An 11,575-nucleotide genomic window follows, 5' to 3' on the forward strand; every position below is an offset into this window, starting at 1 on the left:
CGCCCCCTGCTCCTTCAAGAAGCATTTCAACCGCTGCACGATCCTGGAACGCCGTCAGACTAGTGGCTGCCAGTTGTTCCTTTATCGCCACAAATCCCTGTTCAGTATAATTTCCAAGTTCTTGGACATTGTGATGCAGGTAATTTATCCAATCAACATTTTTGTTTGGAGTAATTAAAAGAAAAATATACTCCTAACCTGCTGCGATCTGATTAGCCAACTTATACTCATCCTCGTGGATGCCAATCGCATCAATGTATCACCCTCTCCATGCGACGCCGTCGCGAGGGGCCCGCCATCATACCGGATTTCTGTGCAGCCAATTGTATCTCCTCTACTGTAGATGGAAAAACAGACACTGGTAATAGCAGTGAGACCAAGGCACAAAGTCCTGCTGTCATTTTGGCAGGAGTCGTATAATTTGTTTTGACCCCACCACCACCATAGGTCAGAACGTGGAATCAGGGGTGTAGTCTGTTTTAGGACGTGGGCACACCACGTCACATTTATCGCTCCCAGTGCCGGTCCGTGCCCTGTGAGGACTAAGCAGGTAAAATGATTAAACGCGACATGTGTTGAAAAGTTAGGCTTGTCCTTTGCTGCCGTTGTAACTGGGTAGACATTATTCCATTTCATACATTTTGGGCTTACATCTTTTGTCAATATCAATTCTTTGAAAAACGATACAGTATGTACAGATATTACAGTCTGGCAAAATTCGATTCAATCCAAGATCAATATATGAGTACAGTTCAATGAGCCTTTATGCCACAATAATTGGTATAAATTATTGTAATAAATATTGGTATAATTCTAATTATAAATTATTTCCTCTTTTGTGTAACACTTCTAAACAGAACTTGTAGTATGAGACCTTTATATAACACTAAAAATTTTGCATTATCTCCTTTACACAATCAGGGGTAATTTGCGCGGGTACCACTCTTAAGAGAGGTCGGCCCCCCCATACATGTTATACAGGTTTGATACAGGTTTGATTTATAATAGCTGCATTTTCCATCAACAATAACCAATTATTTCTTACCGCCTCCCGTTTGGGAACTCCCCGTTGCAGAAATGAATTCTCTGGTCATCTCAGATTTTAATTTTACTATGGCGGATCCGGGTGTTTCCATCTCCGACGACCTTCTTACCCATGGACTTAGGAAAAACGTCAGACAAAGATCCACAAGTTAATTTGTCAGTCTGAATTATGATTTGTAATGCCCCCACCGTATGGGTTAATTTTATCGAAGGCCTGATGGTTTTTCGCACACGTGTGTCATCCAAGCATGCCAATCTAGACCAGTTTCTGCAACAAGGTTTCCCCAATCTGTTTTAGGACTGTTATGTACCACACATATTCCATGTGTATCCTTTGAAATGGATACGTAGCTTTTGTAGCTTGACATAAGGGGGAATCGCCCGTGTTTTTGCCATATATCTGCATATAGATTGAATATATAACCTCCCCCTTTTTTGAGGCATGAAATTTACCATGACTCAAAATGGCAGCCCTCCCAGATAAGTCTTTTGTTTTTGTTTAGTCCCCCAGGTTCCCAAAATTTCCCATTACAGAAATTAAAAATTTCATTTGGCGAAATTCTTTTCTTTTTGTTTCTGTCCTACTCTGCCACCGCCGTCCTTGAAAGGCTTATCAGCGATTTCAGAAATATTCCACCTTGATATTAGAATATTGATATATCTTGGTGGCTAGCCAATTGAAACACAAAAGACAGACACTCATCCACGCTGGCACTCATAATCAAGAAATTTAGAGTGCTCCCCCAATCATCAAGATTGATGCCTGAAGAAACTAGATAATTAATGTATTAGATTCACATGCCACATATCTAAAAATAGAAATTTGTTCAATTGCCACCGCCCCTTACCCCATTCTATTCGCCAATAAGGCAATAACGGAAAAGTTGTGACACATTGAAACACACACACACACCCTTTTTGTATTTTAACCGTTTGTAAAAACTTTATCTCACCCCCTTTCAATGTTATCGAATTTTGCCCATTCTAATCAACCCATCTACTTAAAGCATTTCCCCAAGGTTGATATTTTATAATTTGGAGATGTTATTTTTAAAACATAGACATTATTTCATCACTTGTTTCACACCATGGAAGGCCCTACCTGAATTTAGATTTTTTTGTTTGTTTGTAGATATTCCCCTTTATCTAAGCTTGTTATTGCCCATCGTTATCACCGTAACATTCAGTTGTATTAACCCCATAATTGCAATGCAGTAAGTTTTGGCTAAATTCTTAATTTGTATGCCCCTAAAGCAATAGACAGTAATAACGTCCCAATAGTCATCAATATGACCTACCAAAGCATACGCCCCCTTCAGGTCAAACAAGGAAAGTCTTTTGTGCACCTAAAGACGCTCCATGTTTCTTCTAGGGAAACTATGCCTATCCTTAACCAATTATCTTATCTACCCCAGCCAGGTTCAATTTACCTAACAATTTGGACGAATGCCATGAAATTTCTCATTTCCGCATTGTTAATTTCATGTCTGATTTCTTTAACAACCAAATAACCCTTAATACCTAAGACATAAATTGCAAATCACCCCATACTATGTTTACTTAAGATAAGAGCCATTTCTTATAGCTCCCTGTTACCACAAGAAAAATCTACAATAATTAAATTAGTGAAATCCACCTTTTACTAGGCATTTCCTAATTACAATTTTCAATGCTTAATAAAGGACCCACAAATTGTAACCAATATGCCATAATATTGTAAAAAAATCCATTCATTTTTCTTTAACCAGCCAACCATTCAAAAACAGTAATAATATCGTTTTATCCTCCAAAACTAGCTCTCTTCAATTAAGAGCCCTTTGAACTTCACAAAAAATAAAATAAAATAATAATAATAGTATTATTCCCAATTCCAAAGCTTTCCCCAAATCAATCTTTGCCAAACAGATTTTCTATCACCTCGAAAGACATTTCTGATTAAATCCCAAAAATAAATGCGAAGATAATCGCGGAACACTGCATCCCTTGCAGACCATGTTTTGTTCTTATTCTGAAATGTTTAAACGGAAGCGCGCCCTTACCCGCTGACTGTGACCTTCACGCTCGCTGCAGAAGCAGCAGCCTTATCTTTTGTTTACAAATTCCAAAGTGCTCTCTTTTTATTTGTGTCCACTGCTTCCCCTCCTGTGCCTCCTGTGAGCAATTATTTTTTAGAGAAGACTAAATTAATAAACTAAATTAATTACTCTCCCGATATCCAACTATATCATCATATCATCGTAGTTTGCCAAGCCCCATACTCACAATATGCTGCAAGCACAACTATATCATAGCAAAACCCATTTCTGCCCTCAAGTTTGCTTCAGCACCCCCAAGGCCAATTATTGTAATATTCAGCCGCATCAAAACAGAGCGCTCCCCCCGCAATCAAAGCATTTATTCGGCAAGTTTAGAGTCTGACCAAAACGCAGTTTTGGCAACCCCGCTACACATTTAATTTGCTGTTTTGTATTTCTGTTAACCAAAATATTCCCGCTAGCAGACGGGGACGACACCAGGATAAGCCACAATAAGCCATTTCATTCTTTGAAATAACCATTTTAATTGCCATTTTACAACTTTCAGGTTTAATTGTATCAAGTGCCAATATCTCCGCTAAATTTAGTTCCACTTCCCTCTGCTCAAATCCATTTCTCGTTTTGAGCAGGCCCCCCGACTAGTCATGCCGATTTGCCTTCACTTTTAGAGGCCCTGTTATTTGGGCAATCGCGGGATATATGACCTATTTTCCCACAGATCCAACAGATTTTCTCTCTGTTACCTCGATTTCTGTTGAACTTCCCTGCGTATTTTTTTTCATTATCCCTGTTAAAAGGTTTACGTTCACACCCCTTATTTTGGTCAAAAATCCCGTCCTCGTTAGAGGGTGCCCCCCCCTTTCTTTTCCCTTTCTTTTTTAAAACCTCTTCAGCCTGGACCGCCTGATTTACGTATTGTTCAAGCGTGCCCGTAGGCCTGTCTATCATCCAAATTTGCTGCGTTTCCACCCCATTCAGGTGATAAAATCTAATGTCCTCTTTTCTGTGGAATAACACAGCCTCTGTGTTTCCAGTCCCACCGTTATCAACCGATTTAACGCATCCATCACTCCGTTCCCTTGCCATCATAAACCAATAATAGGTATCATTTTATATCCCTCCTGCTCCATTTTGCTAAGGTTTCCCCCATGCTTAGCACGTATTTTATCCTGCAGTATCAATATCTTATGCATATTAAGCTGGCCAGCAAATCCATATTTATTTATCCATAAGTTTAGGTGTTTAACCCTTGTAGCGCTTTGATTTTCAACAAATTTCCAATCTTTACACGGCAGACGCATCTTTGGATCGTCAATAGCCGCTTTACTGTCTCCACTACCCATTTTTGGAGCGGATTTGTGTGCCCCCGTAGTACCTTTTTTTTTTGTACACGGCAGACGTTTATAGACCACACCGTGTCTACCTGCTAGTGACTAGTATCCACAGGGTTTTTTAAAATCGCTATCCCCAGGATGCGAGCCTTACTTCTCAAAATAAGGCCTTCGCGTGTGATGCCCTTCACGCACTCGGAACCCGTCAACAATATGCAGCCATCACACGCGGACTCGGCAGAAATGTCGAAAGATGCTTACCAAGAGGATAGTCGTCAACCGATTAGAAAACAGGCGCTGCTGAGAAATAGTCCAGCCTGGAAAAGGGATTCTCGCCGTGCACGGTCACTCCAGATATTAAACCGCAGCGTCTGGATTCCCTATCGGTTTGTTGACCCCGGCTACTCGAAGGACCAAATGTTGGAATAATGATTCAAACCTTTTAAATCATTATTAGTAATATTTAATTAAAAAAGGAAAAACATCTTTCAACAAACTCTGCGGCGAACTTGCAAGGAGATACAATGTGGCGTCGTCTTAGCCCCCAGTGCATTCTGAATTGCAGTAACTGAATCATTGTATTTAATCGCGACACTCGAAAAACATGGTTATGTAATCAGTACAATAACACCCTCGCTGGTTAGAAAAACAACAGTGTGAGGAATGCTTTCAAGGTAAACAAAGCAAAGCCGTATTTTCAAACAATAATGCGATTATCGCCATCTTCTGCTGGAGTCCCGTCAAAACAGTCCCGTTGTGTTCTGCCGAAAAGCGTGTGTGAAAACAATGTGTCCTCGAGCTGTGGGGCCTTGAGGAGACGATGTGGAGGAAAAGTGTCCATGGTTCCATGAATTGGTTTATAGCCTTATTACTTATTGAAAAATGCTTACAACACATATAGAATATTCTAACAGTGACAAAACTTTAATGGCTGTTGAAGTTCAGGGATGAGTGAATAATTACAGTAAGATTTTTGGCTTCATTTGTAGCTGTCAAACATTATTATTGGATTTGAAAATAACCTTGATCTTAATTCAATTGGTTTTACGGCAGATTCAAAGCTGAGGAATTCTTGTTATGTAAAATGTAATCCCATCAAACGATTTACAAATTATGACCATATATTTTTATGGTTTGACTTTGTTGGTGTTTGGCTCATTTCATATTTTTTCCTGAGTGTGCATTCTGGTGATCGACCATTGATTTCACCTGTTTTTCCTTGCTCTTGGTGTGTTGACCAGTACCCACCTGTTCCTCATTCTCTCAGCCCGCGTTACCTCAGCAGAGCCAAGAACATCATAGGGGACCCTTACCACCCTGGTCACAATCTGTTCCAGCTGCTGCCCTCTGGCAGACGCTATAGGTCCCACAAAGCTCGGACAAATAGGCTTAAGGACAGTTTTTTCCCCACATCCATCAGACATCTAAACTCGCGCTAACATACCACACATTCCCTTCTGCGGCATATGAATAGATGGTTGGTTGGTGATCTGCCTCCTGCTGGCTGACTTGAAGGAAGGTAAGTGGCAGACAGCAAGGTAAGTGTCAGACAGTGCGCGGTAATCGAGAGGTAAGCGACCTGTATCCACAACAGCGGAATGACAAATTACAAGTCCGTAACTTACACTTATTTAGGTCTTTTGCCGATTAAACGTAGCTTATGGAGAAGCACCATCAATTTCGTCACACGCAGTTTCTGCGTGTGATGACAAGTAGGCTTTTTGTGTTGTGGTAATGACGACATGGCCTATGTCCGATTATTATTATTATTATTATTAACCCGTAAGCCCTCAGTTTTGGTCAAGTTGGTGTCCGTGTGTGTCATGTTTTCCTGCCTAAGTAAGTTTCTTTGACCCTGTTTTTGGTGTGTTATCTTATCTCTTGTTTGCTTGAAGTAGTTTGTTCAGGTGAATAAGTTTAGGTTCAAAATGTTTAAAGTTGAGCTGCCTTGTGGTGTCTGTAAAGCACCATATGGTCGTTTGTCTCTCTGTGTGCCCTATGGCTAACTGGCGACCAGTCTAGGGTGTAGTTTGCCTTTTGCCCGAAGTCAGCTGGGTTAAGCTCTAGCAACCCCCGCAACCCTTTCGAGGATGCGCGGTATGGAAGATGAATGTCTAAAGTCTGCACCAGTTTTCCTGTTTTGCTCCAGGTTTCTTGGCACTCTGGTCCATCTCTGTTCCATGTCTGCTAGGCAGGCAGCCCTCCAGAATTAACAATATATAAAAAAAAACATTGAGAGTACTACTCACTACACTCAGATTTAACTGTTCTGTGTGACCACCTTCTAGCACATTGCTCTCACGAAACCGGCGATTGCACAAACATTAAACATTTATTTAATATTCCTTCTTAAGTTGAGTGTCTCAACCTTGTCCAAGATAAATGCTTCAGCGGTGACTGCAAGGAAGTGGGTGATGGCTCCAAGTCAAGGTGGCCTACGAATGAGAAGGTGGAGAACAGTCAGCATCAGTATTTCTTACCCGATCTTATTGTCATTGGCCAACTGTGCCATTAAACTACAACCATTGTTTTTATTCCTGTAACTTCAGAGATTTTAAAAAGCACTAATAGCAAAACTGCAACAGTTTAATTCCATTTCAACACATCTTTTATGTTTTAAAGTAGACACCAAGGCTGGTTTGACATTTTTCCGCTTGCATCGGAAATAGTCAATGTAAGACTTCTCTGATTAGCCCAATTATTTCAATTACTACTTGGCCTGAGATGTAATGTGTTGTCAGTGGGTTTGCGTCCACGCATACAATTTATTGTGTAATTTGTTTTATTTGCTGTGGAAACCATGCAGCGTAGCTGTAGAACTCAATATTGGTGCTGGCAACGCAAGCGGTGAGCGAAATCAGCGGAGTACAACACAGTGTCGCGGCATTTGCTTTTAATGGAATCCAAACCAAACAACAGCACTAGAGCATCTCAAAAATCTGTTTTTATTATTGGTTCAAAATGATCATGTTATTCTGTAGTTTTCCCATGAACATATTTGATGCTCGATTAATCTAGATCTTTTTTTTTACTTATTTGATTCCCACGTGGGGGTGCTATTGCTTTTCTAAGCCATGTTAAGACTGAACTCCTGCTCATCTGCTGATGACCTATATATTTCTCCCTTTTACCTCATTGTAAAGATTACCCAAGGATAATTTCTTTCGATATGCTGCATGACGGTCACCTGATCTCGGAGTCATCATATTTCCCGCAGGCAATTTGTGGCGTCATGGCTTGAAGTTGCGTTGCCTTCTGACAAGCTTTTCTGGTGGAGGCCCATCATGTGCTGATGGATTTGTGCCAACTTGGAGGGTGGACTTCATTATCTGTGACCTGTGTGTCCAGAAAGATGGAAGAAGAATGTTGATTGGAGGAATCACTTCAGGCTCTGTCGTTGTCCTCAATTTTATTGCTTAACTGACACTTTTATCATTAGTGTCCTTGTCTTTATTGCTGCCCGTGCCTTCTGGCCAACACCTATTAGCGCTTCAGCGTTTCCTTCCACATGTGCTTTCATCAATGTACATTTTACAGCACTTTGCAGTAGGACTGAGTGATCTGGCATTTCAGACAAATTGCTTTTGCTTTGATCATTCTAAATTTTTAAAGTTCTTTTACTTCACATGGTAGTTTCTGTGCACTCATGTTTTTGACAGCTTTCATAGTTCTGTTTCTCGGGCCGAAATGACGCCGAGCACATGAATGCAAGGCCTTGCAAAAGCCTGTTTCCTGCAGTGGGAGACCATTATTTCCAAAGTATGCAGCTGTTGGTACAACGCCGAACTCAGTCCGCAGTGCCAGACAGAAGGGGAATATTAGACAGAAATATCTGAAATGTTAATCGGGCTTCCAGAGTTACCATGTCCGTGCGATATTTATTTTTCATATAAAAGTAAATAAACAGCAGATCTGGCAGTGGAGCTGAATTTCTGTCCAAAAACTTGTCACACCTGCGTGTTACATATCATCTATGTAGAGAGGTTGTAGACAAGTGAAGTTGGTGCCAGTCAACTGTGGGCAGACGGGAAGACTGTCCGGTCTTCACCAGGTGCTTCCGAGACATCGCTTAGAATGGTTGGTTGTGATCTCTGCCGGTTTTCTGGTGCCAAAGTAAATACGCATCACTCGCAAGCATACAGGATCTTTATAAAGTAGGTCTGTTTGTGTTGAGTCCGAAATATAAGAAGGCCAAAAGTTCACCTGGTTTGCAGTTGCAAGCTGGCATTCATTCAAATGTTCAATACGGGCAAAGTGCGTGTCACTGTGGGAACACGCAGCAGACCTTTCCTCAATTTTACAAGGTGTGCTTCCTCCACTCATGCTTGCCCACATCAAACTTCTGCAACCAATCCAACAACACCACATGTCCCCCCCCCCAGGTATGCGTACAACTCTGGCGAACTTGTTTCAGCTGTGCTGTGGCCGGGCCATCATCTGGAATTAGTCAAAAGAGGAAAGACAGGGAGGTGGAAAGGTGGGAGGCAATTGCAGGCACTGGCAAGTTCAAGCCCATGTAAGCGGGAATCAAACGTTACTCATGGCAGGGTCACACAGGTGAATATGGAAACCCTCTGGGCCTCTAATGCGGTCTTCTTTCTCTCTGGCTCTTGTCTATCCTTAGTTAGTTACCAAGTCTGTAATTACATTTGTCATGATGACATTCCTCATATCTATGTAGAACCAATCCAAGACTGTCGTCTCAGAAAAGAGGATGAAGGGGGGCGTACCATATATATATATATATATATATATATATATATATATATATATATATATATATATATATATATATATATATATATATATATATATATATATATATATATATATATATATATATATGTATGTGTGTGTGTATATATATATATATATATATATATATATATGTATATATATGTATATATATATATGTATGTATATATATATATATATATGTATATGTATGTATATATATGTATGTGTATATATATGTATGTATATATATATATGTATATGTATGTATATGTATATGTATATGTATATGTATATGTATATGTATATGTATATATATGTGTATATATATGTATATGTATAGTTTGCAGTCTAGCTTTGAATGCTCTGTTGACACCAACATCTAGCGGCAGGATTTCTTTTGTAAATACAGTCGGAATGACGGCGAGCACCAAATTAGTATGCTCGCCGTCATACTGGGTGTATTGACAAAATAACTATATATCCCAGCAGTCACTGCGCAGTACTTTTTCTACGGGAAAAATAGTAGAGTCGGGGGCTTCTTGCCGTAGTTGTGAGAGCTGCAGAGGATGGTGTACCCTATTGACTGATTTATTTTATTTTATTGTGATAACATTTTTAGTTTTGGTCCATATATAAAGCGCACTGGATTATAAGGCACCCTGTCTATTTTGGAGAAAATAAAAGACTTTTATGTGCGCCTTATATTCGTGAAAATACGGTACTCTTGTTTGATGATGTCTGGAGTAAAAGTGGATGAGTCACCATGTAAGGAGGTTTAAAAGCTCCAGTCCAACTCCTTCATTCTGACTCAAATTCTCCTCAGCTGTCCTCTTTCATTTTATAAATGATTATATTGTTAGTGTTGGTTCCTTTCATGCTTTTGCTTTAATGTATCTTGTTCTTGTGATCATTGATTTCTACAGGTGATTGATGCATCACATGCAAACGATAGAAATGTTGATTACCTGTATATAAGACTTCCACAAATGTGAAGGACAGAGATAATATTCACTCTTAGTATGTTGCCATCATGTGCCCCTCTTCACCTGCCGTGTTCCATGTGTTTGTCTCCAGGGGGTCTTATTTCACGAGCCCCCATCACTTCTTTACTAGCTAGTGAAGATCGCACTTAACAACTGCTGCAATTATTGCTTTACTTAGACTACAAATCATCCACCTTGCCTTGTGTGACATGACCTGATGTATTCAGGCCCATGCACACTTCTCTACCCTTTTGGAAGTAAGCCATCGATCAAAGCCACATTTGGCTGCGTACGATGGAAATATTGCCCGGCACATAAATTAACTTGTCTCGCTATCTTTTGTTTGTATTCTAATCTGAGTCGGAGGATTTCCATGGGTCAGGTTAACGCAGGAATGAAGTCTTTTACGAGCCGTGCGTATACCGCGATCGTTTGATGTTATACGTGTTAAGAGTTCTCAGAAGGAGTGTGTGGATTTTTTCTTTTGTTTTGTGGACGCACGTTATACGGGGTCCGGTGCAAGTCCGGCATTCTGAAACGAGACTTGACAGCTGCCTTTTACTGCCCCGGGGGGTAATCACCAGTTAGGGAGGGGTAGTTATTTATCCCTTTTTATTAGGGCAGGACGTAGCGAGGGACTTTATTGGGGTCGCACTGTAACTGCACACAGCTGTAGGGCGAAAACAAAGAATAAGGGAGAGGGTTTGAAAGACGAAAGGAAGCTGTTTTGGCGTCACTAAATTCCTCGCTAACAACCCCTCCAATCCCTCCGTGTCATTCCTAGTTGGTGCGAATGGTGTCATAAGACCTTGGAGTGATCCATCATTCTTCCCAGCCCATTTTCTTCTTCTCTTAACGACACTCTTCTTGTTAAGCACATCTGCTGTCAATCAGCTGTACCTTGTAATCCTGTTGGCATTTCCTGCCAATTGGGGACACGCCCACTTGACCTTGACCGACGCGTTCCCCGAAACACTTCAATCAGAAAGCATTTGATCAGATACGAGAAAAAAATTGAGACATACCCGATGGTTGACTTCTGATTTGGCATTTTCTAACTCTTAAAAAAATCAACTCGTGATCATTTTGATTCTATGAAAAACTGTCCAACGTGTTACAGATCAGGTTACTGACATTACTTGATGACAATGTTTTGTAGTGAGTCAAGGGTGACTATATGATGATGAGATCAATATTTTTAGAATTCAAGCTTTTGTTTGGAGGTATGCTATGAAGATATGCTTTGGGTCTGAAAAAGGTCAATAAATACTTCATTACTTCGCATCTTTCTAATGAGGCTGTTGCCAGGTAACGTCCTGATGTAAATGGTTCTTCAACTCTTTAAAAGGATTTAGGCTGTTTGAACACATTTACCTTGTGCGAATGGCGACAACCTAATAAATATAGCAGATTGTTGTTAACTAATTAGAGTTGATCTCAAGTA

General features: G+C 40.3%; 1 protein-coding gene across 2 annotated transcripts in view; it reads left to right on the forward strand.

The window, feature by feature from the left end:
- LOC144073732 (angiogenin-2-like) overlaps positions 1-11,575 on the forward strand; it is a 49,488-nt gene that overhangs the window by 24,143 nt on the left and 13,770 nt on the right. The window contains exon 1 of one of the 2 annotated variants that reach the window (XM_077599777.1): positions 6,187-6,250. The exons of the other annotated variant lie outside the window; for it this stretch is intronic. The gene's annotated coding sequence lies outside the window, so the exon portion shown is untranslated. Of the gene's footprint in view, positions 1-6,186; positions 6,251-11,575 lie in introns of those variants that run through there. 2 annotated transcript variants of the gene reach the window in all.

The sequence above is a fragment of the Stigmatopora argus genome, chromosome 4, assembly GCF_051989625.1.
Source record: "Stigmatopora argus isolate UIUO_Sarg chromosome 4, RoL_Sarg_1.0, whole genome shotgun sequence".
In the NCBI taxonomy this organism is placed as follows: domain Eukaryota; kingdom Metazoa; phylum Chordata; class Actinopteri; order Syngnathiformes; family Syngnathidae; genus Stigmatopora; species Stigmatopora argus.